At 41.1% G+C, this 21,770-nt stretch overlaps 2 long non-coding RNA genes across 2 annotated transcripts; both read right to left on the bottom strand.

The window, feature by feature from the left end:
- Window positions 1–12,125: 12,125 nt before the first annotated feature.
- On the bottom strand, window positions 12,126–14,534 carry LOC141594235 (uncharacterized). The gene is made up of 3 exons (XR_012522073.1): window positions 14,264–14,534; window positions 14,080–14,151; window positions 12,126–12,297 (listed from the first exon to the last, which is right to left on the bottom strand). It is a non-coding gene; the product is annotated as an uncharacterized LOC141594235 (long non-coding RNA).
- Window positions 14,535–18,506: 3,972 nt separating this feature from the next.
- Window positions 18,507–20,915, bottom strand: LOC141594236 (uncharacterized). Its single transcript, XR_012522074.1, has 3 exons — window positions 20,645–20,915; window positions 20,461–20,532; window positions 18,507–18,678 (listed from the first exon to the last, which is right to left on the bottom strand). It is a non-coding gene; the product is annotated as an uncharacterized LOC141594236 (long non-coding RNA).
- Window positions 20,916–21,770: the final 855 nt, after the last annotated feature.

The following is a 21,770-nucleotide window of genomic DNA, read 5'->3' on the forward strand; positions in this document are numbered from 1 at the left end:
TGATCGGATCTCCTATAAATAAGCATGAGCTCCTTAGTGCCTTGTAAGTACCTAAGGACCTTCTTTGCAGCTTTCCAGTGGTCCATCCTGGGATTACTTTGGTACCGACCCAACATTCCAAATGACAAGGCGATATCCGGTCGAGTACATGTCTGAACATAGTTCAAACTCCCAACCACAGATGCATAGGGAATTTTCTCCATTTCTTTTCGTTCCAGCTCATTACGGGGACATTGCATTTTACTAAATTTGTCCCCTTTCTGTATAGGAACTATCCCTACGGAGCATCCATTCATTCTATATCTCTCTAAAACTTTGTCAATGTAAGCTTTCTGAGACAACCCTAACAATCCTTGTGATCTATCACGGAAAATTTCAATTCCGATCACATAGGATGCCTCACCCATATCTTTCATTTCAAAGTTTTTAGATAGATATTTTGTTTACATCATGTAACATGCCTAGATCATTCACAGCTAGCAAAATATCGTCAACATATAAGACTAAAATAACAAATCTACTCCCACTGATCTTAATGTAGATACACCGATCAACGGTAATCTCTACAAATCCATATGACGTGATGGTATCATTAAACTTTAAATACCATTGTCTAGAAGCTTGTTTTAGTCCATATATCGACTTCTTCAGCCTACACACCTTATCTTCATTACCCGGGGATGCAAATCCCTCAGGTTGGTTCATATATACTTCTTTCTCAAGCTCAGCGTTTAGAAAAGCGGTCTTTACATCCATTTGGTGAAGCTCTAGATCATAATGAGCTACCAAAGCCAAGACAATTCTTAAAGAATCTTTCTTTGACACCGGAGAGAAAGTTTCTTTATAGTCAATTCCATATTTCGGAGTGAAACCTTTGGCAACAAGTCGAGCCTTATACCTTTCAATGTTACCTTTAGAGTCCCTTTTGGTCTTATAGACCCATTTCGACCCAACGGCCTTAGAACCCTCAGGTAACACTACTAAGTCCCATACTTTGTTGTCACCCATAGATTTCATCTCTTCTTTCATGGCAATTAACCAATTTTCAGAATTATCACTTTCCATGGCCTTACGGAATGAGACGGGATCCTCACTAATGCTCAAGTCACATTCAACGTTATATGTCTCGTAGTCATCTGGGATGGCTGATCTTCTTTCTCTTATAGATCGCCTTAATTGTTCCTCTGGAATATTGACTACCCTCCTTTGCTTTACAGGTTGCCTTGACTGTTCACGTGACATATTATTCTCCCCTTGAATTGTGACTTGATCATCATTGTTATTGTCATTTTGTGGGTCTTGCACTTCGTTTCGTTGTTGTCCCATTATGTCATTTGACTGTGACGACACGATTGGTACAACAATTTCACGTGCAACTTCAGGAGAAGAATAAACTTCAACCTGAATTTCTTTGATGTCCACTTTTCGTGGTTCAATGCTCCCACTAGTTTGACCGTTCTCAATGAATCTAGCATTTTCGGTCTCTACTATTCTCGTACTGTGATTAGGACAGTAAAACCTATATCCCTTTGACTTTTCAGGATAGCCAATGAAATAACCACTGACTGTCCTAGGATCTAGCTTCTTTTCATTTGGGTTATACAACCTTACTTCAGTTGGGCAACCCCAAACTCGAAGATGTCTTAAACTCGATTTCCTTCCCGTCCACAGTTCATAACGAGTCTTAGGAACTGCTTTACTAGGAACCCGATTTAAAACATAGGTTGCTGTCTTTAATGCATAAATCCATAGTGAAAGAGGTAAAGAGCAATTACTTAACATGCTCCTAACCATTTCCATTAAAGTACGGTTCCGCCATTCAGCAACACCGTTCTGTTGAGGTGTACCGGGCATTGTGTATTGTGCACAAATACCCCTATTTTCAAGTAACTTTGCAAATGGACCAGGACATTGTCCATTTTCAGTAAACCTTCCATAAAACTCACCACCTCTATCCGATCTCACAATTTTCACTTTCTTTTCTAGCTGCCTTTCCACCTCATTAATGAATATCTCAAGGACATCCACAGAATGAGCCTTTTCATGCAACAAATAAGTGAAACCATACCGCGAGAAATCATCTATAAAAGTAATAAAGTACTTTTCACCACTCCAAGATGGAGTGTCAAAAGGTCGACAAATATCGGTGTGTAAAATTTCTAAAAGCTGAGAGCTCCTTGTAGCTGATTTCTTTATTGTATGTTTAGTCTGCTTACCTTTAATGCAGTCTACACACACATCTAAGTCACTAAAATCCAATTGAGGTAGAATTTCATCTTTTACCAACCTCGTTAACCTTTCTTTGGATATGTGACCAAGCCTTTGATGCCACAAGTAAGTTGATTTTTCATTCGATGCACTACGTTTAATACCTTGACTCTCAACAATAAATAGGGAATCAGAAAATTTAACATCAAGATTGAACCTATAAAGTGAATCAATCAAAGTACCACTACCATAAAAGTATTCATTTCGGTACATAGAAAATACACCATGTCCAAACTTAAAGTTAAAACCTAAATTATCCAATTTACTTAATGATACGAGATTTCTAGCACAATCGGGTACATAGAGACAATCTGTAAGATCTATATGACAACCAGTGTCTAAGATTAATCTGTAAGTCCCAATGCCCTCAATGCGTGCTTTCATCCTGTTTCCCATGGATACAAACTGTTCAGCTCCTCTTATGGGCTGGATCATACGATATCCCTGTTTAATGTGAGAAATATGAGTAGTTGCACCAGAATCTAACCACCAAGTATTACTAGGTACTTCTATAAGATTTGATTCAAAGCAAACAAAACTATAATGTTTACCTTTCTTTTCGAACCATGCCTTCCTTTTAGGATAATCCTTCTTGAAGTGTTCCGTTTTCTTACAAAAGTGACACTTCTTCTCTTTCTGGATCGCACTTTCAGGTCCCTTAAAGAAAAACTTTCCCTTTTTTACCATTCTTACCCTTCTTACTCGGTTCAGCCTTGCTGCTGTTGGCACCATCATGACTCAAGAAATGAACAGCTTGATCTTTCATCTTCTTTAATCTCCCCTCCTCCTGTATAAGCATGGCTTTTAACTCTTGATAGTTCAATTTATCTTTTATGGTGTTATAGTTCACCTGAAACTGACCAAACTCATAAGGTAGAGAGTTAATGATGAATTGGACCAAGAAAGTATCACTTACGTCCATTCCTAAAGTCTTCAACTTTGCTGCCAGGTTAGACATGTGTGTCACATGTGTGGACAGGGGGGGCCACGGGGGCGCTTGGGAAACAAGCGTTTGCATTTGTATGGAGTCGCCACCAATTTTTATGGGAAATTGGAACCGTTCGAGTACCTCGTGTCATGTCAAGACACAAAGTAAAGACATGAACACTAGGCAATCGTTACCCTTAGCATTCTATGTCTAGAATGACTCTCGTGGATGCCAATGAACACGGGTGTTCACAGATATCTGGAGTAAGGGGTGAGGGTACGTATTAGAAAGCTCTTTTGATCGAACACCTAATCCCGCCCGCCTCGATAGCGGCCTCTACTAATGATTAGGGAAGTTATTCGTACTCGATATATCGTCGATTGTATGCATGCAATGCAACATCCAATAAATTGATCCTAACATGTGAGAATTAGACTAAGTCGGTTGACACATAGTTTAACATACAATTAATGTCGAAGTTGGGATTTAATGCTCAATTACATGTGAAAACATACAAACAATAAAAGAAATACAATAATTATAAATTACAATAATGAAAATTACATTAATTACAACGGATTAGGCGATTTATGTCGAAAATACCTTTAAAACGGATAATTTGATAAAACGAATAAAGGAATAAAAGAAATAAATAAACGAACAGGAATTAGCGTGATATTACGGATAATAGTTAGTTAATACGTAGTCTAAACAAACTAGGTCAAGGCAGAAACGGAGTTCAGGGACAGAACTCAGCCAGGAACAGACGCAGCAGAGCTGCGTCCTTTAGAAATAAGCGCAGTGACGCTGCTACTGTTCCTTGGCTCAGTTCTGGCTGTGAAGCCGTGATTGCAAGCCGTTAATGTTAATTGGTGAATTTAAGGATCGATTAATGATATTTACTCGGATGGAAGTGATTAACATGTTATTTAACATATGAATGGGTCATGAAAACAGTAAAATATGGATGAGACGGATGCAAACGAATTAATTACAAGATGGAATAATGACAGAAGTGAAAAATATTAATGAGTCAAACAAATTAATTCAATTAACTAAGTTAGATATGATGGTTTAATGATGAATATGCGATGAACATGTGAAATAACAGATGAAAGCTATATCAAAGACGAATTTTAAACCCAATATTGATGAACTGAATCTCTACAACCCGGAATTGAATTCAATGACGAAAACCCGCAAATATTGATTATTTGGGATTTAAGTCGGATTTATGATGATTAAAACATATTAATGATGATGATTATAATATACATGTGAACTATATGCTATCATGAAGAATTAACAAACAAACGAAACAAACAAAAGGATTCTGACGAATATCAGAGGACGAACGAAGAAGAAAGGAAGCAGGAACTGTGGCAGCCTCACGCAGAGGCGCAGCAGATACTGCGCTCCTTCGAAGAGGCGCAGCAGTTGCTGCGTCCTTTCTCGACGGTTATCTACTGGAAATCCGTAAAAAAGAGGTTTTAAACGTGGTTTTAGAAATCGGTTTTAATGGTATTTTTGACATAAACCTTACATTTGATGATACAAAAGGTAAAATACAATAAATAAAAGAGAGATTTACACCCTCAGACTTACATGTTGACGAAACGAGAAGGACTAAGATATCGATTAGTGATGCTCGACGCGAATGCAAAGAAAGTGCCCTCGTAAGAGGAAAACGATTAAGTTAATTAAGTTGATTGATTGTGTAGTTGGTCAAATTGGTCGGTCATGCAAACGGGGAGGCTGGTACTCAGAAGGATCTGAGCTTACGTGGTCGAAAGTTCAAGCACGTAGACGCCGAAAAGTAAGAACAAAGTCTAGAATGCAAAGGGAGAAGAGAAGGGCGGACACTCGCGTGAGAAATATGAGGAGCGAAGGCTCCTATTTATACTAATCACGTGAAGGAATTAGGGTTTCGGAGACTCTTTGGAAGTGAATCTCGAAAAGATATGAAAAAGATACGAGAAATATGCAGAAAAGGGCCTGGGAAGGGGCGCAGCAGCCACTGCGTCTCTTGGAAGAGGCGCAGCACCTGGTGCATCTGTTCCCAAGTGGTTTCCTCCTGCAGAAGAAAGATTTCCGTGTTTGAGTTATGGTAGGACGGAAATAATCCGGTTTTCCTTAATATCTTATATGAATATTACGGTAAATTTCTTACTAAAAGATCAAATTTATGAAATATGGAATAGAAATATCCGGAACATTCCAGAACATTCTGACTCGGGATTTAGCGGTTATCAGAAAATGGAGACGGTTTTAGGCCCGGACTCCGAATGTACTCTAATTACTGTCAAAACGACCGTATCGGGACGTAGATGACAATTAAGAGGTAGACATTAATATTTGAGCAATCACTTGACGATAATCTTACGAACTGTCACAAATCGTTCCGCGTACCAAACATGCGGCCCAATCATCACCAGGTGGTTTGCGGAAGGTGCAGAAATGAGGTATCTACAGAGCCCCCACTTTGACTGAGGCTTGGACAAGGCGAAAGTCAAAGTATAGCCATCAGGTCAATCGAAGATTACAACCTGACGACTATGGCGACGCGAGGCGGCTCAAGGGGTCTGAGCCAAGGACCTGTCGTCGGGAACATTTTAGAGTCTGTCGACTATCGGGGAGGGTCGTTTAAAGTCCATTAGACTACGTAAGGAGGCTCGCCAGCCATAAGGAGAGACCATACCTAAGACTTCTTTCTCGAGATGCTTCCGGAGGTGCGTAGGAGCTAAGGTTGAGCATGGGAGCTAAGGGTAAAACCTAGAGGATACATAAGGATTGGTGCTAGGGTGTGGGACCCTAAAGGAAAGCATCGGCGGGAGTGAGGCCTAAAGTAAGTTCAACTTAAGGGTAACTAAAGCTTGGGTATAGGAACTCTATTGGTTTGGGAACTTGAAGGCTTATGAACCTAAAAGGATTGGGATCCTATAGTTAAAAAAATCCTAACTTCGGGTCTACGAACCTAAGAAAGAAGTCTTTGGTTTGGGAACTTCTGGAGAACGACACCTTTGTCGCACCCCGCGGGGAAACAAGAAACATTGTGAGTAGCAGGACACAGGCGGGAGCTGCTGAGAGAAAACTGCTTGGGTAGTCTTCGGGAAATAATTGCGAGTAGCAGGACACAGGCGGGAACTCCTGAGGGGAAATCTACTTAGGTAGATCGTCAATCCTTACGTCTTGAGAGAGACAGTACGTCCGCTTACTCTCGCTAGAGACACGATTGGGAATTGATTCTTCTTGTCATGAGAGGGAAAGTATATCCGCTTACTCTCACTGGAGACACAATGAAGGTGTATTGAATTCTGTGAAGGAATGAATGCTCGTTGCGACAAGCAAAAGGTCTTGGACGGAATAAATAATACGCAACAGTCTGCTGCGGGCTTGGAAATGCGGGCCGGAACGAAGGAAAATCGTCAAACGGACCAAAAGAATGAAAATAGCATTGGGGAAGAGGCGCACCAAAGATGGGCCCACAAATAACGAATTCATAACGAATTTTTGAAAATCCGTATGGAGGGAACAAAAGGAAGAGGCGCAGCAGGAGCTGCGTCTCTTGGAAGAGGCGCAGCACCTGCTACGTCTATTCCCCAAATTGATTTTCCTGCGTAAAAACGCGAAAATCAGGAGGCTTTGTATTCATTTGTTCGAACATAAATCACACATTTCTCTCTCAAATATTCACCATTTCCGCCAAGGTTTGATTCAAAAGCTTGCATTAAACATGACTAATCGAGGTATGTGTCTCAATCTTGCATTAATCATCCACATTCGTCTGATTTTGAGCCGAAAAAGCTAGGGTTTATGACCCGTTTGATCGAAAATTTGGGGCTTTTCCCCCAAATGAATTTGCCTTGTCAAATTGACATTAGAAATGGATATTATGTAATATTAGGAACATAACCATGTATTTGTTTCGAATTTTCATCAAGTTTTGAGCCTTCGAGTGAAATTTGAGATGGTTTTACAGCTGAACCGTAAATTGCTTCGAAAATAGCCTTAGGAATGCCCATTTGCGGTGGAACTTGATATTTGGGATCCTTGAATGATGGGTAAACTTTCTACCATCTCGGAATTTTGGTTCGTAACGGCTTTTTCAGGACACTTTTCTAGGGCATAATCGCCATTATAACGAAATGCTGCCGAAATTTCGACTCGAACCCGGAAATAGGCTTTGAATTAGGTTTGACTTGACCCAATTTATCACATGAGTGATCGGGTAGGTCGGAATATGGCCAAGGATGGCGAAAAAGGAGCGGTTTCAGGGCTTCCGAAGGCTCGAAGATCCCTTAACCAAGGCTTGTCGTCATGTGACGCGGCCTGAATTTGCTTTAATGTTGCACGTGATGAGGCTTCTACTTCTGGGAGAGCTCCCATAGAGATCGACGTTGCTACCGTCGAGGAGGCTTTAGAGTAGGCCTTCACCGCTGCGGTGATGGCTGCTGGGGACGAGGCTCACGAGGAGGAGGCCGTCGAGGAGGAGGAGGCCCCGAGACGGGCCAACGTCGGACGAGGAGGTCGTCAGCTGAGAGGAGCTCCTGCGTAGGCTGAGACTTGGGAGAGCAGGCACCTGGTGTGGGCTGCAGAGGGTCACCTGTCCTACAGGACGGTGAAGAGTTTGGTAAATAGGAATTCACTACTCACTACTCATCCCTATTCATTCTTTTGTCCAAATTTCTTTCAAATTTCATTCAAAACTAAAGATAGCTTTGTTTCAAATCACAATAGGAGGCCGGGAACATCGGGTCGTTCTCGGGTTACACGACAAGCCGATGGAGCACTACGAGCGTCGGCGGAGGAGAGGGCCATGATCGAGCGTGGAGCGTTCGGTCCTTTGGTGCAGGTCTGGAGGGACATCGCGAAGAGGAAGTTGCGGGCTAACCTTAGCCTGGTTCGTGCTTTCTTGGACCGATTCTGGGATACGACTTCTACGTTTCACATGCCTTTTGGTGAGGTGGGAGTCACTTTGGAGGATTACGGCATGATTTCCGGTGCCAGGTGCGGGGACCGAGGAGGTGGTGTGGCGGAGAGGCGCCATGAGGGCGGACTCGGCCGAGGCGAGGAGATTGATCGGTTGGAACTTGTCGCCGAAGGCCGTTCTGATCCGGGTTTGATACCCGTTCTTACGTTCGAGACTACTTTGCGGGGAAGACCCCCAGCACGGTGACGATTGACGGGAGGGACACGGCTCCTCCTCCCCCCTGTCTGGTGACCGAGAGCAGGGCTCGCCCGTGGCTCTGGTGGTTTCTGTCTTCGATTTACCTCGGAGACAAGGGTGAGAGGCTGTTGACGAAGCTTCTTCCCTTCCTTTCTGACCTGAGTTCCCTGGGACGTTGGGATTGGGTCACTGCTGGTTTTGCGGTCCTCATCCGCTTCATGAGGGTCATGGTTCGTCCGGAGTTGATGGAGAAGGGGACTTCTCCTGGTGCTGTCGGACCTGGACTACTGCTGGAGGTATGAACCTTCCTTTAGACCAAAGTAAATTCCTTTTATTTATCAAATCATGAAAGATCGTCATTGATTATTTTGCTTTGCAGGCGTGGGTGTACTCCTACTTCCTGAGCCTCGCGCCCAAGAGGACGGAGCCGCTGGAGAGGGCCTATCCCGTGGTGAGGGATTGGGTGATGTACCGGACGAAGAGCAAGCGTTCTTCTCACAACGTCTACCGGCGGGACGTGAACGCTCTTCAGCTGAGTAGCGTGAGTATCCCACTTATATTTGCTCGTGCTTCTTATATTTGCTTTTAATTGATCGTAGAAATGATCCTTTTTATTTTGTCTCAGTGGGTGCCCCGACCTTAGGCGGAGTACGCTGGAGCGCCTCCTTTTGTGGCTGAGGTCCTTCAACCTAGGAGCTCGGGCCGACTGCTGTTGAGGACGTCGATGGGTCCTGTGTGGTACTTGGGCGAGCGCTTGGCTCGTCAGTGTTCGCGGGACGTGTTGACGGTTCCCCTCGATCCTCCCAGGACGATGTTTAGGGAGCCTTCTGAGGCTGAGAGGGAGGCGGACTTGGCTGGTGCCAGTGGCGACACCCTTCTTCTTCCTAACGAGGACTACTCAGCGTTCCTTTACGGGAGGTTGGCGTACTGGCCGGTAGTGGTGAGTATCTTTTATTTTTCCTTTTGATTTGGTTTTTGAGAATCATGATGAAAGATCATCGATTGATGAGAACCATTTGTCTTTGTAGGAGGTCGAGGCGGCGGGCATCGAGCCCCCAGAGTACCCCGAGACCCTCGAGTACACTGACGCGACCGGGAGGACGACGATCTCCGAGCTGCGTGACTTTGACGTAGCTGTGACGGATGCTGGCCTGGACGACTGGAAGCATCTGATTCGGAGGGTGAGCCTCTAACTTGTATAACCTTTGTGTAAGAACACGTTTGGTTGAGTTTGTTCAATTGTTGAGAATTTCTTTTTTGAAAATCCAGGTTGCGCCGTCTCGGTTTGTGGCGTTGTGGAGGGTGGCCAACCGGCTGCGAGCTACTGCCGTCGAGGCACTTGTCGGCGGTCGAGAGGTCGTCAGGTATGAACCTTACGCCTATCCTTTTTTGATTTTTTTTTTTTACTTTCTGATTTTGATTGAAACGATTGACATGAGCCAATTTTTGTTTACAGGGTGACCGCGAGCTGGAGCGAGAGTTGTCCCAGTCCCGGGAGGAGACGGCTCGCTTGTTGAGGGAGCTCGAGGTTCGGGATGCCGAGAATGCCGCTCTTGCGGCAAGAGTTGCAGAGTTGGAGGGCGCCCAGCAGTAGTTTCGTGTGGCTTTCGTCGTCTTTTGCACATTTGTACATTGATTTTGAACATTTCTTTGGACTTTGTTTGGGGCTCGAGCCCCCAGTTTGTTGTACATTTCCTTCGTTTGGTATATATACGATGGCCTGAGTGCCTTTGCTGCTGGATTGTGTTGTTTGTATCTGCAGGTTAGTTTCGAACAGGTTTGGTAGATGACGGTTTGCGCCGTCATGCTGCCGAAATTTACATAGAAAAACACGCAAAGCATACATTTTTATATACATATGGCCTTAATTAGCGCAAAATGAGAGACTCAAAAGAACGCGAAAAATGCAAAAAAATGCAAAAATTTTGCCGGAAATGACCGGACGGTAGGGAGGGTTACCCCCTAAAAAAAGAAAAAAAATAGAAACCTATAAGTTTAGAAATGAAATTAAAGAATAGAAATCAATATATACAAGTTGAAATTAAAATGAAAATTATTTCCTAAAATGAAAATGAAATTTATTTCCTAAAATGAAAATATACAAGTGTGATATAATGGCAGAAATGTCGATGTCACCTCGAAATGCGTGCCCGCGAAATTAGGAAACCTGAAACATGGTAATCTTCCCGTATTTACCAAAATAATAACCTGTAGGAATAGGAAATTATTCGTTATGGAATTAGGAAAGATCCAACGCGGAAAATCACAGAAGTGAAGCTCGGGAAGAGGCGCAAAGATAAGTCTGCGTCCCTTTGAAGAGGCGCAAAGCAGTGTCTGCGCTGTTCCCAGTTGTTCCGTTCGACGGATTTTGGAAACAAAGAATTAGTATAAATAGAAACGTCGATGGAGCTTTTATTCACACAAATCTTCCGTCTCATCTTCGTCTAAATACACAAAATTCTTCAAAATAAATTTTCTCATCATGAATACTTTGGAGATCCGCTTGAAGGAATGGACCAACGAATTTTCAAATATGGAGAAGCATGATATGGGCTCTTATAACTTTGGATCGTTGTTGAGTTTAAAACTCATCAAGGTTGTGAAACCGTTCTTGGATGCTTGCCTTGACTATTGGGACCCAAATTACCATGTTTTTGCGTTCCCTGGAGGTGATATTTGCCCCTTTCCTGAAGAAATTGCTGCTATTGGTGGATGGGACCCCGAACATTTGCCTGCCATTCCTTCTACTTCTCAAGGGTGCAAAAGCAAATTTAGAGATTTGCTCGGATTGACTAGACTTGAGGTGGACCGTCTAGTTACCTCAAAAGGTGTGAGAATGTTGGACTTTATAGATCGATTCATCAATAGGGCCGACCCCACCGTTTCTCATGTTGCTAGGCGGAGGGCATTTGGCTTTTGCTTGTTGCATGTGTATGTCTTCCAGGGGCATGTTGATGAAGACTTGAGAGGTGATCCCCGTCTTTTGGGCCTTGTTGAGCAGATGGAGCTGCGTAGGAGCCCAGCTTGCTTATGCTTAGGAGAGATTATATTGGGTTTGGATAATAGGAAATCCAACCGTGATCTGCCGTTCTTGGGGAGTCCCGTCATTTTGCGGGTAAAAGACACTTTTTTTTTTTTTTTTTTTTTTTTTTTTTTTTTTTTTTTTTTTTTTTTTTTCGTTTTTTTTATGTCTAATACCTGCTTTTGGTAGGTTTGGCTTATGGAGCGGCTCCGATTGATCGAGCCCCCAGTTCATGCGCTTTCCTATCATGCCCGTTCGATTGCGATGAGGACGAGGTTGTACATGGTGGACTTCACCCGGGTCTGTGATTATTGGAAGAACAAGCTGAAGAGTGATGATGGTCCCTTGATTAGGTGGGTCGTACCGTGGTGGCACCTCAAGTCCGTCACTGGAGTGTCTTTTTTGGATCCTACTAGGTCGGTGCGCATTCCCGGATTGGAGTTTATGGTGTGCATCTTTCCGGAAAGACTGATGAGACAAGTTGGGCTGAAACAGACGATCCCGAGGCTCGATACCGTCCCGCAGACTGCCATGGCGCTTACTACAGAGAGCCAAAGAGAGTGGCCTATTAAATGGGCCCAAAGAAACATGTGGTTCTTGAGTTTCTCCGTCAATGCTTTATGGGTGTCAGTGTGACACCCCTCGATAGGGCATCAAAAATAAAGCGGAAATTACGAGATTTTAAAAAATACCTTTAAGAGTTTAAAGTGCGAAATTCACCATAAGTGATCAAACAAAAATGAAAAGAAAGATAATTAAGTTTTACAATTTAAAACAAGTGCGTTGGGGAAAAGATATCCCACGAATAAACACAAGTCTAACGATAGGTGAGTCTAAGCAACCTATAACTAAGGTCCAAGGTTCAACGTTCTCGCTAGCTCACACGTCTTCCCCATAATCTGCATCACGAACCTGTCATTCATGTAAACATGAACGCCACAGTCAGTGGGGAGTAACTCAGGGTTCTCCCAGCCACAATATGTCAAAATGCACATAAGCAAGAACTTAATTAAACATATTGATCATGCATCATACTTGAATAATATGGACAAGGGAATATAACGATAATCATAACGAGATAGGCATATTGCATTCTTAATGAGATAGGCATGGTACATTATATTAAACATGCATTCAAGGTAACCAAAACATGGATATGAGATTAGGCATCGAATCATATGAAGAAGGTAAACAACGGATCAATTGAATAGAAAATACATGGATGGAAACCAATAGCCATTCCTTTGAAAACCTCTTAACAACCATAGCACGGGACGTGGCTACTAATGTCACATTCATACTTATGGCTTACATCTCACCATAAGAACGGATGGGAACATCAATCCCGGCGATCATATCGCAACTAGGGGCTTGCATCTCACCACTAGTATCCGATAGGACCAAGACTCTCACAAACAAGCATAGAAGACGTGCACTCTCGTATATAAGAACACACTAATGACCGTAACAAGCAAGACATTTACAAAGGATTGACTCAAAACAAGACAACCCCCTAGACTCCAACCTCCTGGTAGGACGACAATCATAATACGGTCCTAGTCTAAATCTGGCCAGACTCTCGGGATGGACGACACCCGATTCGACATACAATCCCAAATCGTATCCAAGACTCGATCCATGACACCTAGCCGTGCCCCAAGGTCGAGTAACCCCAAATCGGAACCATGGTACCTATCCGTACCCCAAGGTCCGAAGAGGCGGAAGGAAGACAGCCCAACTCGGAAACAATGGCACATAATCGTGACCCAATGGCCGAGGGCAAATAATTAAGGAATGTCGAGTAGTCACACAATGTAAACCGTCACGCTCCGGTCACAAATACGAGTAACAATGATTGCACCAACATAACGTAAACAATTCATGTGAAGCATGTATAAGTATAAGAGTATAACAAATATCAAGTACTCCCATGATAAAAGAGTCTCAACACATCATACACAAGCATTAGAACCAAAGTTAAGATGCATACCCAACAAGGAACTCAAAACCCAATCTATAACAACAAGTTTAGTACTCGACTACAACAAGGGTCAACTTCAAACGGTCATAACTTGAGTTCTATACATGATAATGAGGTGAAACCAGTTGGAGGTGATAGCTTATCCTCTTACGGTTCTAACGGTAGGTCATAAGCCTCAAACAAACAAGTAACGAAGAAGTTATGGCCATTTTACAAAAACTGGTCAGGCTTAAACCGCAGCCTGCGATAGTGGCCGGAGCCTGCGGTGGGTGCCGGAACTGCGGTGGGTGCCGGAGCCTGCGGTTTTCCCCTGCCACCGGACTGTTTGCACGACAATTTCCTACCCTTTCCGAAAGTCGATTTCTACCAATTTTTCATCCCAAATTCCTCTTAAATATACATGTTAACACAATAATACCTAATAGAAACCACAAGAATGTAATTGTCACACATCTTGATGGATTCAAGCACAAGATTTTGACCCAAAATCAAACAATTAATTCATCCAAACATCACAACTTTACCCAATTGAAAATCAATGTAACAACATGCTTAAAACTCTTCAACCAACCATGAGATGGTTGTTCATACAAACTCATTCAACAACATACATGTGAAACAAGAAAAGATTCAAACTTTAACATACATATGAACAAACTACAAAATATAAACACACAAATTTGACATAATGTCGAGTAACCCATCACCGTTACCTTTTAGCTCTTAATCTCTATTGTAATCGTCTCACAAGCAAGAATCCACTTCCGGGTCAACTAAACTTCCTCCTAAACATAAGAAAACACAAAATAAGACTAAAAATCGAAACTAGAAAAAAGGGTACCATGAGAAATTGGCTCGACAGCCCCATATAAGGAGGAAAGTCGGATCTTTTCTTACCTAGAAAGAAGGAGGGCGATGAGAGGAAGAGATAGACGCGAAAATCACTTAGTTTGGATAAGAATTGAGCAAGATATGGAGTTTTTAGGGTTGAGAGGGAGATGAGTGTTAATGGTGTGTTGAGAGGAGAATTTCAGAAAAATAATGAGGGAGATGAAGTTGTGAGGTGTTATGTGAGGGTTTTATGAAGAGAAAGGAGAAGGAGAAAAGGCCCATAGGTTATAAAAAGCCCAACAACTCAAATTGAGTCGGTTTCTACTAGAAATGACGTCTCAAGCCCACTACAACTCAAGACGGGAAATATTATTATTATTATCATTATCATCCGACCAAAATATTTATTTCACATAACTTAAGCTTTAAAAATATAATATTTATAAAAATCATGTTTAATAATGAAATTAATCAAATTAAATAATTTAAAATATAAATAAGACAATAGAACGGTTAATTAAATTATAATTGTCAAAATGGAAAATTCGCGGGTGTTACAATCACCCCAACTTTTAAAAAGTTTCGTCCTCGAAACTTGAAAATAGAAAGGAAAAGTAATATAAAAATAAAACCTAAATTTGAAATCGGTAAACAAAACATTAAAAGGTTACTTATCGTAAGAATCGAAATCCTTTCAAAAATCCCAAATAAAATTTTCCGACATAACCAAATTCTCATCAAAGGAACGAAAATGCTCTCGTTGCGCATTCAAGAACATCACATTCCAAATCGAAGATATGGTCAAAAGCAAATCATTTGTATAAATCGAAAATCAAAATACTTTCAAAAACATTAATAAAGAATTTTCAAAAGTATAAGTCTCATTCATGGAACGAAATTGCTCTTGTCGTGCACACAAGAACGCTAACTTTCCAAGTCTAAGACAAATTTAAAACAAAAATCATTCGCCGACAAGCGCAGAACAAGTTATCAAACGTTTCAAATAACGAGTTCTAACATCCGATCAACGTCAAAATCAAAAGAGAAGGCAATTCACTCAAATTTTCTTTTGCAAAGATCAAAATAGAAATAAAGGTTTCATTTCTAAATTCAAAAGGAAGTCAAATTCCTGAAAATATAATATTAAACTCTTGACAACGAAATCATAAGTAGACCAAAGCTAGTTAGAAATTGAGCACAGTTAAAAGTAACTCGGGTTTTAGCAATTAAAAATCAATAAAATGAAGTTATACTCGTAGAACAAAAGGATAACTAAATCAAATTTTCATTTTTTGAACTCTTAAAATAGGTAGGGTTTAGTAAAAGTAACATAAACTTTTAACTATTTAACCAAAAATAGTAGCTTGAAATGTTTAGAAATTTTATGAATTGAAAAGTAACTTAGATATCATGAAAACAAGATACGCTAAGAGGGTTCAAACTTAACCAACAAAAGAGATATGATGAACTTCCTAGGAGAAGAGTTGAAATCGAATCTACAAGGATATCGAGGATTGAATTTCATAGGTTAACATCAAATTCTAAAGGAGGAGCAAGCATAAACGAGGAAGAGAGGTATGAACGGAAACACTTATGGTCAAAGAGGACGGGAAGTTAGGCAACAAGGAAACACTAGATACTTAAATCTCGAACAACAAAGTCACCCTGAACGGTTCCGAAAACTTCCTAACCACTAAACTCATAACCACATAACTCCCAAACATTTCCTCAAAATACTCACAATTTACTCCTATGCTACCCCGTGGGTCAAGTCACTCCATCACAATTGTGATTCCATAACTCTCAAATATAAATCATCTATAAACGATTTCCATGAAATATCAAAACTACTAAAAGAGTTACACACATAACCAACTATCGACTACTAGGAGTTCTCACTATGGTAAAATCCTAAATCAAAGGTCAAAATCTCCAGGTCTTTATACTTTCTAACACTCCAAACCAAAATCTTATTCACACCCGAATTCACAAGCCTAAATGATCACATTCCCCAAATCTTAAAGACCACCAACCAAAAGTAAATAGATTGTCATACAATTTTCCTACCCAACTTAACTCAAGTGCCACTAATCCAATTTTGACGAAATCAAGGTTTGCAAAGAATCCTCAAGGGCATCTCACTCACTCTACAACGTAGCCAACAAAGCCATTACTCCACTAAAGAAACAAAGGGTAATAACTAGGTCAAGAAATGATAGGAAATTTCAAAGGGATACATGAACATGACGAGGTGTGAGATTAAAGGAGTCAACAATAAAGGTAACTAGTTAACACAAGTAAGAGACATTAGAATTAGAGAGGTATTCAAGTCAAGGAAACGACAAGTAACTTTTATGCTTAAGAATTAAATCTAATCAAGGTATAAGCGGAGGGAAGGAAGATGATTAATGGTACGAATGAGGACTTCAAGGCTTAACCCATACGCTTTCTAAGACTTAAGGTTCTTTCTAACAGGATCACGCCTATTAGGATATTGTACCATCATAACAAAACAACCAAATTCCAAAACATGGGTTAAGACAATTCATCTCATTCCTTATATGCAAGTCTCTCTTCAAGGGTTACACTCTATGGCCGATCAAGGAAAAAAATAAACGCCGCTTAAGGGTTGATACATTGGTTAGACTCATTGTTCACCTATCCTATCACATATTAGGATATCCCTAAAGTAAGTCTACCACTCAAGTATAACAACGTCTCTTTATCTCAAGTTCTCGACACAACCTCGATGTTTTAAAAACCAAAGAACGAATTAACAAAGACTTCTCAACCAAATTCTTCAAGGGAAAACTAATATCAAATCACATCACCATTCTATTTGGGACCTTTAACATCTAAGAATGGGTTCTATTCAAGGCTTCTATCATAAATCTATCTCATATTCTCCTAAGGTGACGACGCTCAACCTACTAAGCTTTCAAATCCCAAACATAAACAACAAAGCCAAGTTCTATAACTTTAATCACATAGGCAACTTATTCCTGACACGAAGAATCCACCAATCAATTATACTTACTTGGTCAAGGAACTAGGTATAAGAATCACTAAGTATTTATCATCACCTTACCTAAGTCTTTCGACATCCCGACCTCTCAAAAGCGGGGTTAAGGGTCAAAACACAAACAAACTCCACAAAAGCCAACTTATCCGACCGAGTTAACATTCCATACGGCAAAGATGAAGGTATACACGAGGGGCATTATAAGGAGAAAAGGTACAAAGACAACTCCTAAGATATGGAATAAGAGTTGCGAAAGGCATAGAAGCACACAGATAAGGGAATATGACAAGGCACTCAAAGAGAGGAAGGTATCTTCGAGACGGTAAGGAAATCCTTCCAGAGAAAGAGTTCCTTAAGCAAGATGTTATGGAAGGAGAAACAAAAACATGGGATAGGTCGGGCGGGTACCAACCTAGCTTCCAAGGTAAAGCAAAAGAGAGTTTAGAAAGGAGGGATGAGCATCACGGGATAAAAGTAAGGAAAGGTGGATCAAGGATAGAAAACACACCCATAACGGTGTCGGGAGGAACGGCGGTTCCGACTTGATTCTCGACAAGAGTGACTCTTCTTGGCTCGGCTTCCGGAGCATGAGGGAGAGGAGGAGGGATAGTCTTCTTCTCGGGGCAATTCCTGAAGAGATGTCCGGGCTTCTTGCAATGGTAACACTTCAAGGGCATAGCATAGCATCCAATCCCGGGGTGATAAGTTTGCCCACACTTGAAGCACTTGCGGTTCTCCTTAAGCCTATTAGTAGATGTAGGTACTTGTCCTTTCGGCTCTTGCACTACTGGCTCTTGTCCTCCATGGTCTTGTACTTCTTGTCCTTGGACTCTCGGCACCAACCTCTTCTTGCTAGGATAAGACGAGGATGAGGGCACAGATGGCCTCTTGCCACGGCGGATAGGGCGATGATTCACATGAGCATTGGCGTTCCGTTGATTCCGAAGAATTAGAGTAAGGGCTTCCATGATAGTATTCTCCACCTTGGTTGGTCGTACCATCTTCTCAAGACACCAAAGAGTCAACCATGTTAGCACCTAACATATAGCATGCACAAAGAGACTACCAACTTAGGTCCTTAGTCCTACCCATCTCTCATTTATTATTTGAGGTCAAGTTCAATTTAAATTCGGGGTACACGTGTGTGCGTCGGGAGCAACATATGCTCTGATACCAACTGTGACACCCCTCGATAGGGCATCAAAAATAAAGCGGAAATTACGAGATTTTAAAAAATACCTTTAAGAGTTTAAAGTGCGAAATTCACCATAAGTGATCAAACAAAAATGAAAAGAAAGATAATTAAGTTTTACAATTTAAAACAAGTGCGTTGGGGAAAAGATATCCCACGAATAAACACAAGTCTAACGATAGGTGAGTCTAAGCAACCTATAACTAAGGTCCAAGGTTCAACGTTCTCGCTAGCTCACACGTCTTCCCCATAATCTGCATCACGAACCTGTCATTCATGTAAACATGAACGCCACGGTCGGTGTGGGAGTAACTCGGGGTTCTCCGGCCACAATATGTCAAAATGCACATAAGCAAGAACTTAATTAAACATATTGATCATGCATCATACTTGAATAATATGGACAAGGGAATATAACGATAATCATAACGAGATAGGCATATTGCATTCTTAATGAGATAGGCATGGTACATTATATTAAACATGCATTCAAGGTAACCAAAACATGGATATGAGATTAGGCATCGAATCATATGAAGAAGGTAAACAACGGATCAATTGAATAGAAAATACATGGATGGAAACCAATAGCCATTCCTTTGAAAACCTCTTAACAACCATAGCACGGGACGTGGCTACTAATGTCACATTCATACTTATGGCTTACATCTCACCATAAGAACGGATGGGAACATCAATCCCGGCGATCATATCGCAACTAGGGGCTTGCATCTCACCACTAGTATCCGATAGGACCAAGACTCTCACAAACAAGCATAGAAGACGTGCACTCTCGTATATAAGAACACACTAATGACCGTAACAAGCAAGACATTTACAAAGGATTGACTCAAAACAAGACAACCCCTAGACTCCAACCTCCTGGTAGGACGACGATCATAATACGGTCCTAGTCTAAATCTGGCCAGACTCTCGGGATGGACGACACCCGATTCGACATACAATCCCAAATCGTATCCAAGACTCGATCCATGACACCTAGCCGTGCCCCAAGGTCGAGTAACCCCAAATCGGAACCATGGTACCTATCCGTACCCCAAGGTCCGAAGAGGCGGAAGGAAGACAGCCCAACTCGGAAACAATGGCACATAATCGTGACCCAATGGCCGAGGGCAAATAATTAAGGAATGTCGAGTAGTCACACAATGTAAACCGTCACGCTCCGGTCACAAATACGAGTAACAATGATTGCACCAACATAACGTAAACAATTCATGTGAAGCATGTATAAGTATAAGAGTATAACAAATATCAAGTACTCCCATGATAAAAGAGTCTCAACACATCATACACAAGCATTAGAACCAAAGTTAAGATGCATACCCAACAAGGAACTCAAAACCCAATCTATAACAACAAGTTTAGTACTCGACTACAACAAGGGTCAACTTCAAACGGTCATAACTTGAGTTCTATACATGATAATGAGGTGAAACCAGTTGGAGGTGATAGCTTATCCTCTTACGGTTCTAACGGTAGGTCATAAGCCTCAAACAAACAAGTAACGAAGAAGTTATGGCCATTTTACGAAAACTGGTCAGGCTTAAACCGCAGCCTGCGATAGTGGCCGGAGCCTGCGGTGGGTGCCGGAGCCTGCGGTGGGTGCCGGAGCCTGCGGTTTTCCCCTGCCACCGGACTGTTTGCACGACAATTTCCTACCCTTTCCGAAAGTCGATTTCTACCAATTTTTCATCCCAAATTCCTCTTAAATATACATGTTAACACAATAATACCTAATAGAAACCACAAGAATGTAATTGTCACACATCTTGATGGATTCAAGCACAAGATTTTGACCCAAAATCAAACAATTAATTCATCCAAACATCACAACTTTACCCAATTGAAAATCAATGTAACAACATGCTTAAAACTCTTCAACCAACCATGAGATGGTTGTTCATACAAACTCATTCAACAACATACATGTGAAACAAGAAAAGATTCAAACTTTAACATACATATGAACAAACTACAAAATATAAACACACAAATTTGACATAATGTCGAGTAACCCATCACCGTTACCTTTTAGCTCTTAATCTCTATTGTAATCGTCTCACAAGCAAGAATCCACTTCCGGGTCAACTAAACTTCCTCCTAAACATAAGAAAACACAAAATAAGACTAAAAATCGAAACTAGAAAAAAGGGTACCATGAGAAATTGGCTCGACAGCCCCATATAAGGAGGAAAGTCGGATCTTTTCTTACCTAGAAAGAAGGAGGGCGATGAGAGGAAGAGATAGACGCGAAAATCACTTAGTTTGGATAAGAATTGAGCAAGATATGGAGTTTTTAGGGTTGAGAGGGAGATGAGTGTTAATGGTGTGTTGAGAGGAGAATTTCAGAAAAATAATGAGGGAGATGAAGTTGTGAGGTGTTATGTGAGGGTTTTATGAAGAGAAAGGAGAAGGAGAAAAGGCCCATAGGTTATAAAAAGCCCAACAACTCAAATTGAGTCGGTTTCTACTAGAAATGACGTCTCAAGCCCACTACAACTCAAGACGGGAAATATTATTATTATTATCATTATCATCCGACCAAAATATTTATTTCACATAACTTAAGCTTTAAAAATATAATATTTATAAAAATCATGTTTAATAATGAAATTAATCAAATTAAATAATTTAAAATATAAATAAGACAATAGAACGGTTAATTAAATTATAATTGTCAAAATGGAAAATTCGCGGGTGTTACAGTCAGATTCTTATCTGAGGTGGAGAAAGGCTACAACTCCGGAACAGCGGGAGAAATTGAGGAAGCGTGAGCCCATCGACTACAAGGTGCGCGAGGGAGAGAAAGAGAAAGAGAAGCATCTGACAGAGGGAGAAGAAGAAGCCGGGTTTCAAGTTGTTCATCCTTCGAAGAAACCGAAGACTACTCCTGTCGCAGAGATGGTGATTGGCAAGAATGGAAAAGCTAGACCTCGAGAAAGATCGTTGGTGATTAGGTCTGAAGTGGCGCAAGAGCGTCCGACTCGAGGTCGTGACAAGAAATATGACAAGAATGACAAGGGCAAGGGGAAGATGGAGGAATAGCCCGAATCTCTTTATTATTATTTGATTATTATTATTATTGTTGTTGTAATAAAAAAGGAGGGATTTTTAGAATCCTAGCCTATTCTATTTTTATTATGTATCGTATTATTATTAGAAGAAAAAGAATGAAATAAAAAGGTTAAGTGGTTATGAAACCGCTGTGATTTTCTATTTATTATTCTTGTCGAATTTCAAATGCGATGCAAATGTCCTTCTATTTATATTTTAGATATAATGGGTTGAATCCCGTGAAGGATTGCCTACGTATTCACTTAAAAAGCGAAATCAAACCC

The sequence above is a fragment of the Silene latifolia genome, chromosome 8 (assembly GCF_048544455.1).
Source record: "Silene latifolia isolate original U9 population chromosome 8, ASM4854445v1, whole genome shotgun sequence".
Classification (NCBI taxonomy): domain Eukaryota; kingdom Viridiplantae; phylum Streptophyta; class Magnoliopsida; order Caryophyllales; family Caryophyllaceae; genus Silene; species Silene latifolia.